At 42.3% G+C, this 18685-nt stretch overlaps 1 long non-coding RNA gene across 2 annotated transcripts in view; it reads left to right on the top strand.

Annotated features, from left to right (window-relative positions):
• LOC102120636 (uncharacterized) overlaps nt 1-8264 on the top strand; it is a 55016-nt gene extending 46752 nt beyond the window's left edge. For both annotated transcript variants that reach the window (XR_006692186.3, XR_006692185.3), the window contains 2 exons: nt 7669-7824; nt 8041-8264. This is a non-coding gene — a long non-coding RNA (uncharacterized lncRNA). The remainder of the gene's footprint in view (nt 1-7668; nt 7825-8040) is intronic.
• The last annotated feature ends 10421 nt before the right edge of the window (nt 8265-18685 follow it).

Here is an 18685-nt window from a genome sequence, read left to right as displayed (position 1 = left end):
TTCATATCTTATCTCATTTATGAAATGATTTTGAAGTAGAATTGGTGTGTCCATCACTAAGATTGGCTTCTTCCTTTTTCAAGAGCTATTTAACATAGGAAGGTTTGTAAAGACCATTTTTCATACAAATCTGTATGAATAGATTTTTTTGAGATGGAGACTATTATAAACTGTCATTTATCGAGAGTTTAACATATATAAGGCAGCATTTTATGAATTCTTCCATTGTAGTAGATAATATTATTATTTCAATTTTTGGTTCAAACCAAGGCTTATGAAAGCCAACTAACTTGGCTGGGCATATTGGCTCACACCTATAATCAAAGTGCTGTAATCCCAGCACTTTGGGAGGTCAAGGCAGGCAGATCATTTGAGGTCAGGAGTTTAAGACCAGCCTGGTCAACATGGTGAAGCCTCGTCTCTAGTTAAAATACAAAAATTAGCTGGGTGTAGTGGTGTGTGCCTATTATCCTAGCTACTCTGGAAGCTGAGGCAGGAGAATGCTTGAACCCAGGAAGTGGAGGTTGCAGTGAGCAGAGATAGCACCTCTGCACTCCAGCTCCAGCCTTGATAACAGAGTGAGACTGTCTCTAAATAAATAAATAAATAAAAGAAAGCTAACTAACTGGTTTAGTTATTTAGCTAGAAAATAGTAGAGTGAAGTTTTGACCTAGGCAGTCTGATTCTGAGCCTCTTCCTAACTTCTAATAATTCTGCCCCCAGATTTTAAAGCCATGAGTGCATTTTGACATTTTACTATCATCATTCTGAAGTACTTGCTGGGTCATCTCACCACCTTCCTTTATGTTATTTAGTTTTAGAGACAGGGCCTCGCTCTGTCACCCAGGCTGGAGTGCAGTGTAATGATCATAGCTCATTGTAGCCTCAAACTCCTGGGCTCAAGCAATCATCCTGCTGCATCCTCCTGAGTAGCTAGTACTACAGGCACGTGCCATCATGCCCAGCTAATTGTTTAATTTTTTTTGGTAGAGGTGGAGTCTCAATGTGTTTCTCAGGCTGGTCTCAAACTCTTGGCTTCAAACAATCCTCCCACCTCAGCCTCAGCCTCCCAAAGTGCTGGGATTATAGGCATCTAGCTCTTTATGTTATTTTTCTATTTTTTAGTCTTCCCTATTCATTGAAAAGTCTGTATTTCTCCCACCATCACCATGGCATCTTCCCCATCTCCTTTGTTACTTTGAATTTGAAAGCTGCAGTAATTTTATCTGCCCTGTGGCCCCAGTTGATAACATTATTGGAGGGGAAAGGACTATTAAGGTTTCAACAGTTGACCTGGTGACCTTCATTTCAAGTTCAGAGGATCTTTTAAAGGTCTTTGCTTAGGGTCTCAGCCTTTTTCTTACATTTAAAAATATCCAATGTTGTCTCCTGGGGCTAGGTTAAATGCCACTTCTGCCATGAAGACCTGGGGATAATGAAATGCATTTGCATTGTATCAAGAAAGCAATATTCAAATGAGGTTTCTGTATCTCAGCAGCCTCAGTTGTGAAAGAGGGATTGCAACAGTGCCCAGCCCAGAGGGCTATAGCGAGGGTGAAATAAAGCAGTACATGAAAAGTGCCCCCAAATGTGTCAGGCATGGGAAAAGTCAACATGCTCTTAATACTTTTTGCTATTTTACAAGTAACCAAATCATAGGAGTGGCAACTGCAGTAATGATCTTTACAATTTTACAAAGCCCATCATCAAAATTGGTGTGTTAGTCCATTTTTGCACTGCTGTAAAGAACTACCTGAGACTGGGTAGTTTATAAAGGAAAGAGGTTTAATTGAATCACAGCTCTGCAGGCTGTACAGGAAGCATGGTTGGGGAGGCCTCGGGAAACTTTCAATCATGGCAGAAGGCAAAGGGGAAGTAGGTAACCCTTACATGGTAAGAGCAGAAGGAAAGAGAGAGAGAGAGAGAAGAGGGATGTGCCACACACTTTTAAACAACCAGGTCTTATGAAAACTCACTCACTAAATAAACAGTAAGGGGGAAGTCCATCCTCAGTCCATCCCATGATCCAATCACCTCCCATCAGGACCCTCCTCCAACAATGGGGATTACAATCCAACATGAGATTTGGGCAGGGACACAAATGCAAACCATATCATTCTGCCCCGGCCCCTCCAAAATTTTATGTCCTTCTTTCATTGCAAAATACAATCATCACTTTTCCACAATTCCCCAAGTCATAACTCATTTCAGCATTAAATCAAAAGTCCACAGTCCAAAGTCTCATCTGAGACAAGCCAAGTCCCTGCTGCCTATGAGCCTGTGAACTCAAAAATAAGTTAGTTACTTGCAAGACATAATGGAGGTATAGGCATTGGTTAAATACACCAATTCCCAAAAGGAGTAATCAGCCAAAACAAAGGGGCTACAGGCCCCATGCAAGTTCAAAACACAGCAAGGCAGTCATCAAATCTTAAAGCTCCAAAATAATCTCCTTTGACTCCATATCTCACATCCAGGCCATGCTAATGCAAAAGGTAAGCTCCCAAGGCCTTGAGCATCTCTGCCCTTGTGGCTATGCAGGGTACAACACCTCTTCAGCTGCTTACGTGGGCAGATATTGAGTGAGTGTGACTTTTCTAGGTACATGGTACAAGCTGTTGGTGGATCTACCATTCTGGGGTCTGGAGGATGGTGGCAGTCTTCTCACAGTTCCACTAGACAGTGCCCCATTGGGACTCTGTGTGGAAGCTCCAACTCCACATTTCCCCCCTGCATTGCCCTAGTAGAGGTTCTTCATGATGGCTCCATCCCTGCAGCAGACTTCTGCCTGGACAACCAGGCATTTCTGTACAGCCTCTGAAATCTAGGTAGAGGTTCCCAAACCTCAACTCTTACCTTCTGTGCACATGCATGCTTAATACCATGTGGAAGTTGCCAACGTTTAGGGCTTGCACCCTCTGGAGCAGCAACCTGAGACTTATCTGAGGGCCTTTTAGCCATAACTGGAGCTAGAATGGCTGGGATGCAGGGAGCAGTGTCCCAAGATTGCACAGGGCAGCAGGGCCCTGGGCCTGACCTATGAAACCATTTTCCCTCCTAGGCCTCTGGGCCTGGAGGGGAGGGGATGCTGTGAAGGTCTCTGAAATGCCTTTGAGGCATTTTCCTCATTGTCTTGGCTATTAACATTTGGCTCCTCTTTACTTACGCAAATTTCTGCAGCTGACTTTAATTCCTTCCAATAAAATGGGTTTTACTTTTCTACCACATTATCAGGCTGCAAATTTTCCAAACTTTTATGCTCTGCTTCCCTTTTAAATGTAAGTTCCAGTTGTAGATAATCTCTTTGCTCGTGCATATGAGCATATGCTGTTAGAAGCAGCCAAATCATGTCTTGAATGCTTTGCTGCTTAGAAACTTCTTCTGCCAGATACCCTAATCTCTCTCAAGTTTAACGTTCCACAGATCTCTAGGGCAGGGACATAATGCTGCCAGTCACTTTGCAAAAGCATAGTAAGAGTGACCTTTATTTTGGTTCCCAATAAGTTCCTCATCTGCATCTGAGACCACCTCAGCCTGGACTTCATTGTCCATGTCACTATCAGCACTTTGGTCACAACAATTTAACATGTCTCTGGAAAGTTCCAAACTTTCCCTCATCTTCCTGTCTTCTGAGCTTTCCAAACTGTTCCAACTTCTACCTGTTACTCAGTTCCAAAGTTGCTTCCACATTTTCAGCTATCTTTACAGCAGTGCCTCACTCCTAATTAGTACTGCTAGGTACTAATTTTCTGTATTAGTCCATTCTCACATTGCTGTAAAGAACTACCTGAGACTGGGTAATTTATAAAGCAAACAGGTTTAATTGGCCCACAGTTCTACAGGTATACAGGAAGCATGGCTGAGGAGGTCTCAGGAAACTTACAATCATGGTGGAAAGCAAAGAGGAAGGAGTCACATCTTATATGGCCAGAGCAGAAGGAAAGAGAGTTAGGAGTGGGGGTGTCACACACTTTTAAAGAACAAGATCTCATGAGAGCTCATGCACTATCACGAGAACACACTCACCATCATGAACCCAGCAAAGGGGAAGTCTGCCCCCATGATCCAATCACCTCTCACCAGGCCCCTCCTCCAACATTGGGCATTACAATTAGACATGAGATTTGGGCCGGAGCACAAGTTTAAACCATATCAATTAATCAGAAGCATGAGCCATTTATTTTCCCAGTCCAGGCCCAAGATGGCTATGTGGTGTGTGGGACTCACAGATCTGCCTAGACATAGCCTACTTGGTTCCAATGGTCGCATGCAGGGGACAATTTTGTGTTTTAATGATGTGAAAAATGACATCAATAAATTTAATGAAAAGATTATTCCCATGTTTATAGAATCAACAATGGCTAATGGAATCATTTAAACATCTCAGTCATATTCCTAGTACATTTTATACAGAAGTTGATATGCTGTAGGTGGTATTCAGAAATCTGGGGATTTGAGGTTTGTGAGCATCGCTTGTGATTAGTGCCAAAGATAAACAGGATGTGATTTTTTTTACAAGAAGTATGACCATTATCTAATTCTTCTAGGGGTTGGTAGAAGGGCAAGAGGGCTGCTCTTCTGTCCTGTTTTTCTATGCTATAAACCAGTATTTTCCAAACTATTCCTCAGTACATTATTTCCATGAGTGCTTAATAGTGTGACGCTAAAAAAGCATTCCCCAGTGAAATGCATGTGGTGAACTCTGACTTTTCTTTCTATAAACCAGGCTTCCTGTGAAATACAAACTGTAGATTGCTCTGCTCATACCACTGATGAGGCTGCTGCTTTATCCATGCTAATGAAGACACAACTCTCATGAGATTACATTTTTATTGGCTTCTTAGGCACTTAAAATGTACAGATTATGGCTCTGTTGGGGTTATTTCTCCAGAACATTAACCTCACCAATTACAAGTAAATTTTCCCATCATTTCTTCTTTTTCACAGTTTTATTTTCTGAGACTTAGAAAACTAGATGCCTTCCACATACTGATGATAGCCTCAGTTCACCTGTCCAACCTTATCCCTTGTTGCTTCCATTCTTTTCCTTCCACTTCGGTTGAGTCTTTTGAATTCCTCAGTACTTCCCTAAATGTTTTGACCTTTTCTATTGACCATACCCTGCTCTGCCACACCCCTCATTCTCTGTATGAAGGGTACTGATGTGTATGGGCTGTGCTGAATGCCGTCTCATTCATTCAGCTGTCAAACATTTAGTACCTATTTTGAGTTGTGCATTGTTGTAGTATCTTAGTGAAAGGATTAGTGAGTGAATGGTTTTATTCATCCCTCAGAGTTGGAAATATCTGTTAAATAATGCATGGCTAGGCATGTTTATTTTTCAGGAAGAAAAGTGCTCTATAAATCAGAGGACTATTATAATATTTACATGTTGGTCTCATGAAAAATGATGCAAGCAGTTTTACTATAATATGAATCCTGATAATTTGCATTTATATAGCACATTGTTGGCACAACAACTTTGTCCCTTTGAGCAGCTTCATTTAAAGTGGTTTTGCTTTAATTATCTCTCACAGAGCAGCTATAAAAATGATTGTAAATAATTTGCAAGTGTATGTGTTATTCATAAATGGTAAATAACAGTTAAATTGTAAAGACAATGCAATAGAATCTGACATTTCTCAGGATAATATTTTCGTTGCTCACCTGATTGATGTAGTCAACTCTGAATCATTAACATCTGGATTAGGACAGCTGTGTGTCTGGGGAAGGAAGAAGGAGTGTTCACTTAACTTAGAAGCATCCCTTGTTTTACCCTTTGATTCTTTTCTGTGTCTCACAAGATATTCACAAAGCATGTATGTGTTCACAGGCTAACAGTGTGAGTTCAAAGGTGTAAGTTGTTTCAAATATTAACTAATAAATGAACACTCCATAGATAGCTGAACAGTTCATTCTATCCTTCATCAATAGAATTGGTCTACTCTTTGCAAAGCACTGTGAATGGCACATTGGAAACACCAATCAGTGAGTCAGTTATGATTTTACAGCATCAATGCAACAAAGTTAGTCCCTGGTGATATTTACATAATCTCTTTTCTCCTCCAGTGCTCTGGAGGTGACATCTATATTCACCATCACTGCAGAGTGAAATTTAGGTCTCCCAACCTCTACTCACTTTGAGTGTAGTTGCTCTGTGGTTTCTTCATGGAGTCTGTGGTTTTGTTTCCAACCCATTATTGATTCTTCTAAAGACTGGTTGAGGAGCAAGGCAGGAGTGGTTATCAGTCCTACAGGTGAAGAGCTTATAAGTTACGGTATCAATGGCTTATTCAAAGTCACACAAAATAAACAGGATATCGAACTTGAATTCAGATTTCTAGAAATGAGGGAGGGAAGGGCGCTTACAAGTATGGGATATATCTATAATATGATGTCCTCTACGTCACATACTTTGCAACTGAAAAAATTAAAACTGGAAATACAGATGGTCGTTAACTTAAAATGACTCAACTTTATCATGTTTCAAAAGTCACATGCATTCAGTAGAAATGTAATTCAAGTACCCATACAACAATTCTGTTTTTCCCTTCTACTACAATATTCAGTAAATCACATGAAATATTCAACACTTTATTATAAAATAGGCTTTGTGTTTGTATTAGTCCATTCTCATGCTGCTATAAGGACATACCCAAGACTGTGTAATTTATAAAAGGAAGAGGTTTAATTGACTCACAGTTCCCCAGGGCTGGGGAGGCATCAGAAAACTTACAATCATGGCAGAAGGGGAGCAAACATGCCTTTATTCACAAGGTGGCAGAAAAGAGAAGAATGAGTGCCCAGGGTTCAAGTGCTGGAAGGTGGACCGGAAGGAGGGGAACGCCACTGGGGTGACTCTGCTGGAAGCTTTGGACTCCATCCACCTGCCCACGTGCAGGATTGACAATCCCCCGAGGCTGCCCCTGCAAGCTGTGTACAAGATGGGAGGTGACCGAGGGCTGAGTGGGGCTGAGGGTAGATTACTCCGTTAGGGATTCTGGAGTTGATCCTTAATTGAATCCCCTAGGGAGTCCACGGGCGTATGATTGCCAGGGTTCAAATCCTGACTCCACCTCTTCCTTGAGCAAGGATGAAGTGGAAAAGCACGTAGCATTTCCAAGCTATCCAGTACACAGTTTTAAACAGTCAGAGATCCATCTAGTGCTTTCTACCATTCCATACGTGGTCCTTTGTCCTTGAACTCAAAAGCCAAGGGGCCTCCCAGGAAGTCAGTTTTCACTGGGTGTGTCTTGGACTGACTTCCCTTCCTGGATTGAACAGGCATTGGCACTGTGCTGGTGGGCCATGTGGAGAGTGGCTTTTTGAAATTTGGGATAGTGGTCACATTTGCCCCTAGCAATGTCACTACTGAGGTTAAATCTGTGGAGATGCACCATGAGGCCCTGGCGGAAGCCCTGCCAGTTAACAGTGTAGGATTCTGTGTGAAGAATGTGTCTGTGAAGGACGTTTGGTGGGTGAATGAGGCTGGAGACAGCAGGAACGACCTCTCCCATAGAGGCTGACAGTTCTGTGGCACAGGTAAGCCCCAGGGAGCAAAGGGTCTTGGCCTGGTGCAGGAGGGAGTGCTTCAGGATTAGTCCTGATTTACACTGAGGCCACAGGTTTTGCTGCCATCTGTCTAATTCCACCCTGCTACCCCACCAGGCAATTGTCCTGAACCATTCTGGGCAGATCCACGCTGGCTACTCCCCTGTGCTGGACTGTCATACAGCCCACGTCTCCTGCAAGTTTGCCCAATGGAGGGAAAAGATTGACCGGCACTCTGTCAAGAAACTGCAGGAGAACCTCAAGGCTCTGAAGGTAGGGGATGCAGCCATTGTGCAGATGGTCCCTGGCAAGGCCATGTGTGTGGAGACCTTCTCTGAATACCCACCTCTAGGTGAGCCAGGTATAGTGCTACTAAGTCATGACAGGAAAGCACAATCTCCATTCTGTAACTGAGGGCAAGGCAGCGGCTAAGGAGCATTTCCTTCTGGGCCAGTTTCCAGGCATGTCGTTCTTCCATTTCTCTTCCAGGCTGTTTTACAGTGTGGGACATGAGACAAGCAGAAGCTGTTAGAGTCATCAAGGCTGTGGACAAGAAGTCCTCCCCTGCTGGCAAGGTCACCAAGTCTGCAGCAAAAGCCAGCAAGAAATGAAGCCCACCCTCCTCTCTGTAGTGTCCTCAGCTCCCCCTTCCCCCCAAAAACTAAACATTCAATGAGTGTATGTATTTCCTAAATAAAGTGGATAAAACTTGACTAGCTGTCCTGGTTTCTTTCAAAGAGGAAAGCATAGGTAGATGGAGAACTTCTAGGCAAGATAATTATGATTTAAGGTCCATAGGCTTCCCAGGGTCATAAAACAATTCAGGGTTATCTAGCTCATTCTCATACCCAGAGTATCATTCCAACCTCTGTCCCATTTCCTTCCCTCTGTGGCCTCTCCTCCCTGTAAAACTGGTGGATGTTTTGTGGTGTGAAAAGTATACTCATAACAGCAATGGGGTAGGATCTTAGTGCCAATAGATTGGTCCAAATCTACTGTATGATTCTTGGTGTAACCATCGTTCAGTGCTGAAGTTTATTCAGCTAATACAGTCAGGTGAAGACTCTAACTAGTTTGTTTAGAACTTGGGTTCAGAAGCTGGTGCCCAACATGTTAAATTTAAGTTAGGTTAATATGCCTAGAGGGTAAGGAATGAATGGATGGAGTTCTTACAGCCTTTGATCTTGTTGTTGTCAATTAATGGGTGCAACAGGATAACTTTTCATGGAGCTTAATCAACTAAATTATGTGCTCATTCAGCATATCCTGGGAGACAGGACCCAGGGTCTGCCTGCAATGTGTTCTTCACCCATTCGTCCATCAAATATTGGCACTTACCATGTGCCAGATGCTGTTCTGACCCCATGTACTTACTGAGTGGGTGGACTCAGAAGGCAAATATCAGGTAGTAGTATATGAAGAAAATAAGCAAAGGAAATAGTAGAGATGGGGAGCAGACCATGAAGAATGGAAAGTATGGAGACAAATGGAGTCTACAGTAATAATCCAAGCAAGATGATGACTTGGACCAGAGGAGTAGTCACGAAGTTAAATGGTGAGAGTTGGTTTTGAATATATTTTTTAGGTGGAGCTGACAGAAATCTCTAAATATTGGATGTGGGGTATGAGGAAGGAAAGTCAGGGGTGACATCCAGGTCTTTGGCCTGAGGAATTAGAAGAATGGAGCATGTCTGATGAGATGTGGGGATAGATTGCCTCTTATTAGAGATGCTGGGGCAGTTAGAAATGGTCTGGATTAAAGGGAAGAGGTCCAGGATGACATAATCAGGGGAGCAATTCTACATGGAAACAGTATCCTTTGTTCCTAAGCATCTGCTAGGAGGTGTTAGGATGTGCACATAGATTCTGTTCCACCTGGAAAGGGAAATTAATCAACTGCATGATTGTGATCTGTTTTATGATTGGAAAAACCATTAAGCTTCAAACATTGAGAATGCTGACTATGAAAATGGTTTTGTTCCCAGGAGGACTGTTGGAGTCCTTTCTGGGTCAGATTTGGAATGCCATCATTTCCTGCCCATTCCTAAGATTCTGGTGTGCCAGGGTTAGACTAGGAGTGCAGTGGGCTATTTTTCTCACTGGTCAATGGCAATAACATTACCTGTTCCTGTCTGTCATGTTGCTTCCCTCTCAAGTGCAAATCTCCTGGGAAGCCTGAGACCTAGCTTAAACCTAGAAATAATAGCAGGATGACATATCAGAGCTGTCATGAGGCCAGACATCAAGAAGCTCACCTATCTTCAGCTCTGGGAAGCCTGTCAAAATTCCAGCTGTTGTCAGCATGAATTGATGCCTAATGGGACCTGGACCAAGCTTTGGAACACCTCAAGCCTGTCAATGTCATCAAAGGCCATTCAGCCTGCACGGGAGAGCCAGGCAGGTGCAGGAGATGTGCAGGGACAGAATGCAGAATGCTCACCTGTTGTATTCCTCTTCTTCCCGGGACTGTGCAGTACAGTCTTTTTTGTCCAGAACACTTTATTTTGTCTTCTACAAATCACAGCTGCAGCTTTGCTAAAAATGACTGGGGAACTAAACATATAACCTATCAGTGTTTGGGTCTCTAATATGCACTCAATGAACATTTGCTCAGTAGGAAATGAATGCCACTATATATGTGCTAAAGCAAGTGAATGACTGTCAATTTACTCTTAGTTCTCAAGAATAATCATAGTTTTAGTGCTTGTTTCTTAAGGATATCTAAAAATTTAATTTAAAAGGAAAACTAAAATTATCAAGGTTAATCCTCCAAGTGTCATATTATTTTTAACATTATTTTAATTTAATTAATTTTTATTTATAGATAGGGGGTCTCGTTTCATTGCCCAGGTGCTGGTCCCGAACTCCGGGATTCAAGTGATTCTCCCACCTCAGCCTCCCAAAGTGCTGGGATTACAAGCATGAGACACTGTACCTGGCCCAAGTGTCATACTTGCTACTCAGTTATTTCTCACTGCTCAGGAAGAAGGGGGAACCTCAAAACACCTAGTAGATTGAACATAACAGAAAATACTGGTAAGTGGGGAATGTCATCTCATTTAGAAACTCCAAGAACACTTCTGTGCAGCACTACAAGCATAGCGCCACAGAACTGTCCAAAGTTTTGTACCAAACTGTAGCTACAGCAATGTACACCAGGATGTAAGAGTTCTGACCTTTTATCTGAGAAAAAGCTGTCATCTTAGGCCACAAGGCCAATGCCTGCTGGTTCAGGGCCCCTTTGTAATGTTGGAAATGGACATAAGCCATACTGACCAGTTACAATTATTGGTTCTTTTCTGACAGATATTGGAAGCCATCACTTGCTAGATCCTCCTCATCCCCTCCCTGCCACCAGGTAACACAATGAAACAAGTCTCAGACTGAATTAGCAGGTACAAAACATGTCTGTTGTGTGGTTTGAAGTCTTGGCATCCTAGCCTTTCAGTCTCTGATGAGCATTTTGCATGCAGGTGTGACAGGATCCTGGCAGCAGGCTTCAGCTGGTCTTTGGGTGGGGACAATCATCTGGAAATGGCTCAGCAGGATGGAGTCCTTAGGCCTTGGCTGTCAGTTCAAAGGGTCAGGGCTGCTGGGCTCACCTGTTTATCCACAGAGGTGCCTGTACAATAGTTCTAGTTAATCTACAGGTCTTGAACTCTGCTCATTTTACCAATAGAAAATATTTTCTAATATCCAATATGACAAACAACAAACCTTCTGGTGCTGACTGGAGATAAATAAGGTTGAGCTTGTCTGAGGCTTGTGGTAATAAAGCTCCTGGAGTGGGGGCTTCTGATTACTGTCTCACAAGCTACATAACCACCTCTAGAGTGTGTGTTCCCAATGATGGTGCTTCAAATGTTAAACAGCCACCCCTACTGTCTAGAATAAAACTATCTTGCAAACCACATATCTCATGGGGACACTGCATTGGAAGTCCTTGGATGCACTCTTCTTTGAGAGGTCACGCTGCCCCCGACACAGCCAGCCCACTTCCCAGAAGCCCAGATTTACTTTCGTGGCAGGAGCTTCCCTGCCGGTCACGGGTCAGCAGTGGGGGATCTCCCTGGCTCTCCTCCCATCACCCTTTCTGGTGAAAGCCTGCTGAGCCCTATGGTTTCCTCTCTTCCCAGCAGCCACCGGCTACAGAGCTTACCTGAATTATCTCAGACCAAAGAGAAAACGCTCTGGCTCTCAGATTTTTGTTTGTCTCTGTCAGACTCCAGAGCTTGAACAAACCTCTTTTCTGGTTGACTCTGAACCCATCTCCTCAAGCCGGTTTGGGAGGCTGTGCAGCTCACACCTGACTCCCTGGGGTGGTCTATGCCTGTGTGAAGGGACCTTGCCCTGGGAAGACACCCAGACCTCACCAGCGCCAGCCACTTGGCACCCCAGGCTAGCGCTTATGGCTCCTGATCCTTCAGACTCACAGAGGACATCTGGCTTACTTACTCCACCCAACTAAAGCCAGGAGGATGGGGTGTCACCTATCCATTCATTCATTCACTTCCTCTTTTACCGGATTTCATTGATGAAAACTGTGGTTGAGCTAGGTTGAACACTGTCTTGCCTACCCAGATCTCACAGTCTGGCAAAGAAGACAAATACATATTCTGAAAATTACAATGTGATATGAGAAATGCTGTGATAGGGCTAACTTCAGGAGGCTATGGAAGAACATAAGAGGGGCAACAATGAAGCTTGAGGAATCATAGAAAACTGATTCTAGAGGTAAAAAAGACTCTAAAAGAACATGTACAGTGGCCCATACAGGACTCAGCAGGGAGGCCAGTGTGGCTGACTCTGGCTGAAGATTGGCAACACGAACAGAAGGCCAAGTTCTCTGCTTTATTTTATTTTATTTATTTATTTATTTTGAGACAAAGTCTCACTCTGTCTCCAGGGCTGGAGTGCAGGGGCATGATCTCGGCTCACTGCAACCTCCACCTCCGGGGTTCAAGCGATTCTCCTGCCTCAGCCTCCCTAGTAGCTGGGATTACAGGTGCCCGCCACTGTGCCCAACTAATTTTTGTATTTTTTTTTGGTAGAGACAGGGTTTCACCATGTGGGCCCGGCTGGTCTCGAACTCCTGACCTCGTGATTCTCCCACCTCGGCCTCCCAAAGTACTTAGATTACAGGTGTGAACCACCGCACCCGGCCAAGTTCTTGAAGGCCCTTGATGCCAAGCTAGGGAATCTAGGCTTAGTGCTGAGGGCAGAGAGGAGTCATAGGGTGCTCAAGTGGGTGCCTTTCCTTTAAATGAGAAGTGCAGGCTTTGAGCTTTCTCAGAAACTTAACTTGGGCCCTTATGCAAAAAGAACATCAAGACTAGACCTCACCTGACGGCTCTATTGGCTGCCAGGGTACCTCTGTCCTCTTTCATTAGGCCTCAGAAGATCCATAATGATGGCATCAGTTTCACTGGTATAGAAATAAATGACCACTCTACCATCTGAGGTGGTCCCGTTTCTGGGTAGAAGCTAAATTGAAATTCTAAAATGACTCTATTGCCATTCTTCTGAATGCAGTTGACTTCTTTTTGTCATATTAAACCAAGTTCCAGACACTGGAAACAGAAATCCCAGCTGCTGTTGCCCATTCATTGAACAACTGGTATTTTGGCCTTGTAGGGAGACACACCAGCTTATGTTTACAGAGCTGTTTACATTTGATGGTGACAACAATATAACTGAGAAAAATTGCCCTATGGAACAATATGTTTTCCTTCTGTTCTAAGAAAAGTCCCACTGCATCAGCCAGAACAGTGTGTCCAGCATACATAGACAGCAGCAGACTAAGACCCATGAAGAGAAACCTGCCCCTCTCCATCCTGTCTACCTGTAGGGTCAACTGGGGTTTGGAAATATTTCCAGAGAAAAACTTCACATCTTACTCACTCACATTCCCATTTTCCATAATCAGCCAAGTCCCAATTATTTCCTGTATTGTCTCTGCCACGTTAGTTTTGTGAGACAATGGTGGGTAGGACAATGGTGCATAACTCAAACACAGGGCCAATCTAAACGAGAAACTGTCAGAGGCTCACGGGATGATTGTATTATTCATGAAAAGACATCAGAACAATTGGAGGATAACATTAAATTTTAACTCACAGCAGCAATTACAAGGCAATTATCCAAAATGGTATAATTGTCACAGTTACAGGGTGTATGGCAGAACCTACACCACGTTCTTGCGACCTCTTTCAATGCCATGATGAAAACTGGTGTGTACATTGCAAGAGGAAATTCTGCAGAAGGAAACATGTATATTCCCTCCCCTCATGCCCCATGCAGCAAGCAGCCAGAGGCTCAGTGAAAAATGTAGCCTGAGGCCAGGCTTAAATCTTGCAGGAACCCTTGTCTTGCTTATGCCAAACTGTGCTGCTGTCAGTTATTTGACCCTGTCCTTGTGTGAATTTCTGCCCACTCATGGAGCCTAAATCCTACTTCCAGATGCAGTCTCTCAGCCAAGGGCACTCCAAATGTGGCAGTGGGAAGAAGGTATGTGCTTTGCAGGCAGCAAGCTGGGATTTACTCACTGTTCTAATGCTTACTGATGGTGCGATTAAGCATCTGCCAGTATAAGGGTAGGTACTATGATACCCTTATAATTAGAAGACGCACTCAGTGCATATGACATGCAAGACAGTTTGCATGTCTTCTTTAAGTTAACCTCCAAGATTCCTGGTTTTCATGTATTCATTTATTTAACAAATATTTATCCAACATCTTTGTATTCGGCTCTTTTCTAGGAGATTGAGTTATATTAATGACAAAATAGAGCCCTGCCTTTATGAAGCTTCCCTAATGGGAGTAATATTGTACAACCCTCAGAGGCCTGAAAGGTACAATGTACTGTCTATAGCATCAGTAGAGCAAGATGCAAATTGGGATCAAAATATTCTAACCTTTCTGAGTCGTGATTCTTTCCTTCCCTTTCCATCTCACTCTCCTTTCCCCCTCTTCTATCTTGGCTTTAGAAATATGTGTCTTTTCAAATCAATTCAACACACATTTCTCAAGCACCTATTAACTTGACAATATCTAGCGACATTTAAAATAGGTATATCCATTGATATAACAAGTTTATTATTAGATTTTCATTGTACAATATACTGAAATAGGATTGCTAAAATATGTCGAATGATATTCATCACAGTATTGTTTGCGATTGTCACAAACTGAAAATAATGAAAAATGTATATAAATAAGTGGGGGCTATTAAATAAATTAGGGTGCATTCATCTGGTGGGATGTTATGCAGCTGCTAAAAGAATGTGCTAAGAATGGAATGATGTTCAGAGACTCCCACCAGGTGAAAAAGGCAAGTTTCAGAATAGTGTGTACAGTTGGATCCCATATTTGTAAAACAGATTTCACATGTACAGAAGAAAAACGACAGGAAGAATATGCATCAAAATAGTATCTGGGGTGCCTCTTGGGAGTAGTTGGGGATAGGAAAGACTTACGTTTTCTTCTTTGTCTTCTGATTTAAAATTTGTATAGATTACTCTTATAGTTAAGTAAAAATATATTTGACTCTTGAACAACATGAGTTTGAAGTGCTTGGGTTCGTCGTTACTGGATTTTTATCAATAAAAGTTACACCAAATGTACCTGCTTCCCCTTCCACCTCCTCCACTTCTTTCACCTCTCCACCCATGAGACAGCAAGACCAACCCCTCCTGCTCTTCCTTTTCCGCCTCAGCCTACTCAATGTGAAGGCAATGAGGGTGAAGACCTTTATAATGACCCACTTCTGCTTAATAAATAGTAAGTATATTTTCCCTTCCTTATTATTTTCTTAATAACATTTTTCTCTAGTTTACTTTATTGTAAGAATACTGTATAATTTATATATATATGTACACATGTATATATATGTGTGTGTGTATATATATATACACACACACACAAAAAATATGTGTTATGTGTATATATGTGTATATATGTGTTAATAGACTGTTTATGTTATTGGTAAGGCTTCTGGTCAACAATAGGCTATTAGTAGTTAATTTTGGGGGAAGTCAGAAGTCATGTGTGAATTTTTGACTTTGAGGAAATGTGTATCCCTAAACTTGACCTTGTTCAAGGGTCAACTGTACACAAAGAGTATGGATCATCCCCTCAGCCTCAGGCTACTAAGAGAGCGGGGCTTCCTGCCCTTGAGGAGTGTGATGATTAACTTTATGTACCAACTTGGCAGATATTTGGTGAAACATTATTCTGTGAAAATGTTTTTAGATGAGGTTCACATTTAAATTGGTGGGCTTTGAGTAAAGCAAATTATCCTTCATAATATGGGTGAGTATCATCCAGTCAAACGAAGGCCTTAGTAAGACAAAGACCGAGGAGCTCCCCCGAGCAAGAAGGAATTCTGCTAACAGATTGCATCACAACTCTTCTTGGAGTCTCCAGCCTATGGGCCTACCCCATTGGATTTTGGACTCACCAAGCTTCCCCACAATCAGTTGTGCAAATTCCTTAGACTAAATCTCTCTCTCTCTCTCTTTCTATATATATATATATACACACACACACACACATATATACACACACACACACACACACACACACGTGTGTACTATTGGCTCTGTGTCTTTGGAGAACCCTGATTAATATAAGAAGCTTGGGGTTTAGTGGCGTAGTGACACATCAGTGAGAGGAGTGGTTCTTCTGAGTGTCCCCTGAGAATAAGCATGTTATTAGTGGGCACGCCAAGGAGTGACTTGGTGGGGGGAGGGGCTAGAGCTCCATGATCTCCTCCAGCCACCCCAAACAAACATGAACCCTGAGAGAGTGCTGGCCCTACAAAAGTGGCTTCAAGAAAGCCCTCACAGAAATTCGAGGAGGTTGCCTCTGAACAAAGTATGAAGTTTTGGGAAGTTCCCATTCCTTGTGACCAGTAAGGTACTAGGCCCTGGCCTGAAAGTCTCCCGTGGCCCCTTGGCAGCATCCACATCTCCAAAGGCTCTCATTCTTGGGCACAATCCCCTCCCCCAGTGGACAGACCAATGATCCAGGGATGTCCCAGGGAAAGGGACAGAGGTCCTCCTTGATGCCCGTTTTGGAAGGTTAAGGATTCTCCTTACCACCACTTCTCCTCAGCTCTCCATCTTGAAAGCTTCAACTTCCATAAACTCATCCATGGCTTTCAAATACAAAGAAGCCAAATCATTAAAACTTGATTATGATGACTTTGTAGGCTCAAGAAAATTATTTAAACTACACACAATAAAAAATAGAATATATTCCTTGTGAGGAATAAGAATGAGTTTTCACTCTGTTAGTTTATAAGAGGGCTGGTGGTTTAAAGGAGCCTGGCTCCTCCCTGTATCTCTCTCTTGCTTCCTCTCTCACCATGTGACTCACTGACTCTCCTCTACCTTTTGCCATGTAGGCTTCCTGAGGCCCTCACCAGGAGCACTTGCTTTCTATATAGCCTGCAGAACCATGAGTCTGAATAAACCTCTTTTCTTTATGAATTACCCAGTATCAGGTATTCCTTTACAGCAATGCAAAATGGACTGAGCGAACTGGCTCACTCTACTGAACTGTGTTTCTTATCTCCAGGCTTCTTGAACTGAGGAGAAACTAGAATCACAGCACAGCGTGTGCCAGGCTCAGTGCTAAGCACTCATATAAGCCTCATCTGATTTAACCTCCATCCTGATTCTGTAAGGTAGATATAGTTTTGGTTCTCAAACTCAGTATTCAGAAGAGAAACTCAACAATAACAATGACAAAAAAGAGAAAGAAAAGAGAGAAATCAGAAATTCAGAGAAGTTAAAAAATACTCTTGCAAAGTCTCAGACCTGGCCAGAAGGTGTATTCATTTTCTAGAGCTGCCATTACAAAATAGCACAAACTGGGTGGTTTTAAAACAATATAAATTCATTCTCTCACAGTTCTGGAGGCTAGAATTCCAAAATCAAGGTGTCAGCACGGCTGGTTCCTTCTGGAGGGTCTGAGGGAGAAACTGTTCTGTGCTTCTCTAGAGTCTGGAGTCTTTGGTATTCCTTGCCCTGTAGACACATCCCTTCGATCTCTGTCTCCATCTACACATGGCATTGCCCCCATCTCCATCTGTGTGTTTATGTCTCCTTCCCTCTTCTTAAAATGACAACGATCATTTTGGATTGGGAACTCCCTAATATAATACGATCTCATTTTTAACTTTAGTACATTTGCAAAGACCCTCTTTCCAAATAAGGTCACATCCACTGACACTGGGGACTGGGACTTCAACATGTCTTTTTCAGAGAATACAATGTAACCCACAGCAGACAGAGTCAAATCTAGGTCTCTCTGAAACCAATGCTCTCAGCGGGGCACTGGGAAATCTTGATAGTGCAATTAAAATAGGAATTTATAGATACAAAATGAGGTTAGATGATTGTAAAATCATTCTAACAGTCTTGAAAATGCATGCTAGATGACTAATTAATACAAAGCATCACAAAGATACTTGGAAATATTACATAAGCAATGCCTCAAATAATGTAAAAATGGGTAATTCAGTAAGTACAGTAGATTGGAGCACATCTGTGAATATTGGGTTCATCAAAAAGTGAATTTACTTTTTAATTTTTAACTCAATGAGCACTAATTGGAGACAAAAAAAACGTACAGCCTCTACTTGTCTGGAGAAGTTGGCATAATTCATCAGTAACCCAACATCACATTATATACAGAAATATTTCATTCATTTTCTGTTGCCCCAGTGTGTAACATCAGATAGTGAAATAGATTCACACACACACACACACGTGCACAATTATTACAAAGGGAGCAACACTGGCAGATTTGTGTTAAGGAAGACATGAGATTCAATTGCAATTTGTACATTTTTCTCTCAAGTATTTTTCAGTTCCACAATAATTTTCATGATTTAGATTTAATCATTTGATCCTGATTTTTGCTGGAAAGTCAAATTCAAAATAAATAATTTAATTTGCTGACTGTACTGTATGAACATTGCTCTTCACATTATCTAAATTTAAAATCTATGCCACATGACCAGAAAATTAGATTTTGTCATTGTTAAAAATGATCAGAGTAATTCAGCAGTATGCCTCCAGGTTATAGTTTCTCTAATTACCTTGTATCCTGAATTCTTAATTAATTA

The sequence above is a fragment of the Macaca fascicularis genome, chromosome 14 (assembly GCF_037993035.2).
Source record: "Macaca fascicularis isolate 582-1 chromosome 14, T2T-MFA8v1.1".
In the NCBI taxonomy this organism is placed as follows: domain Eukaryota; kingdom Metazoa; phylum Chordata; class Mammalia; order Primates; family Cercopithecidae; genus Macaca; species Macaca fascicularis.
Note: the sequence above shows the minus strand (reverse complement) of the source record. Positions and strands in the feature narration are given on the sequence as shown.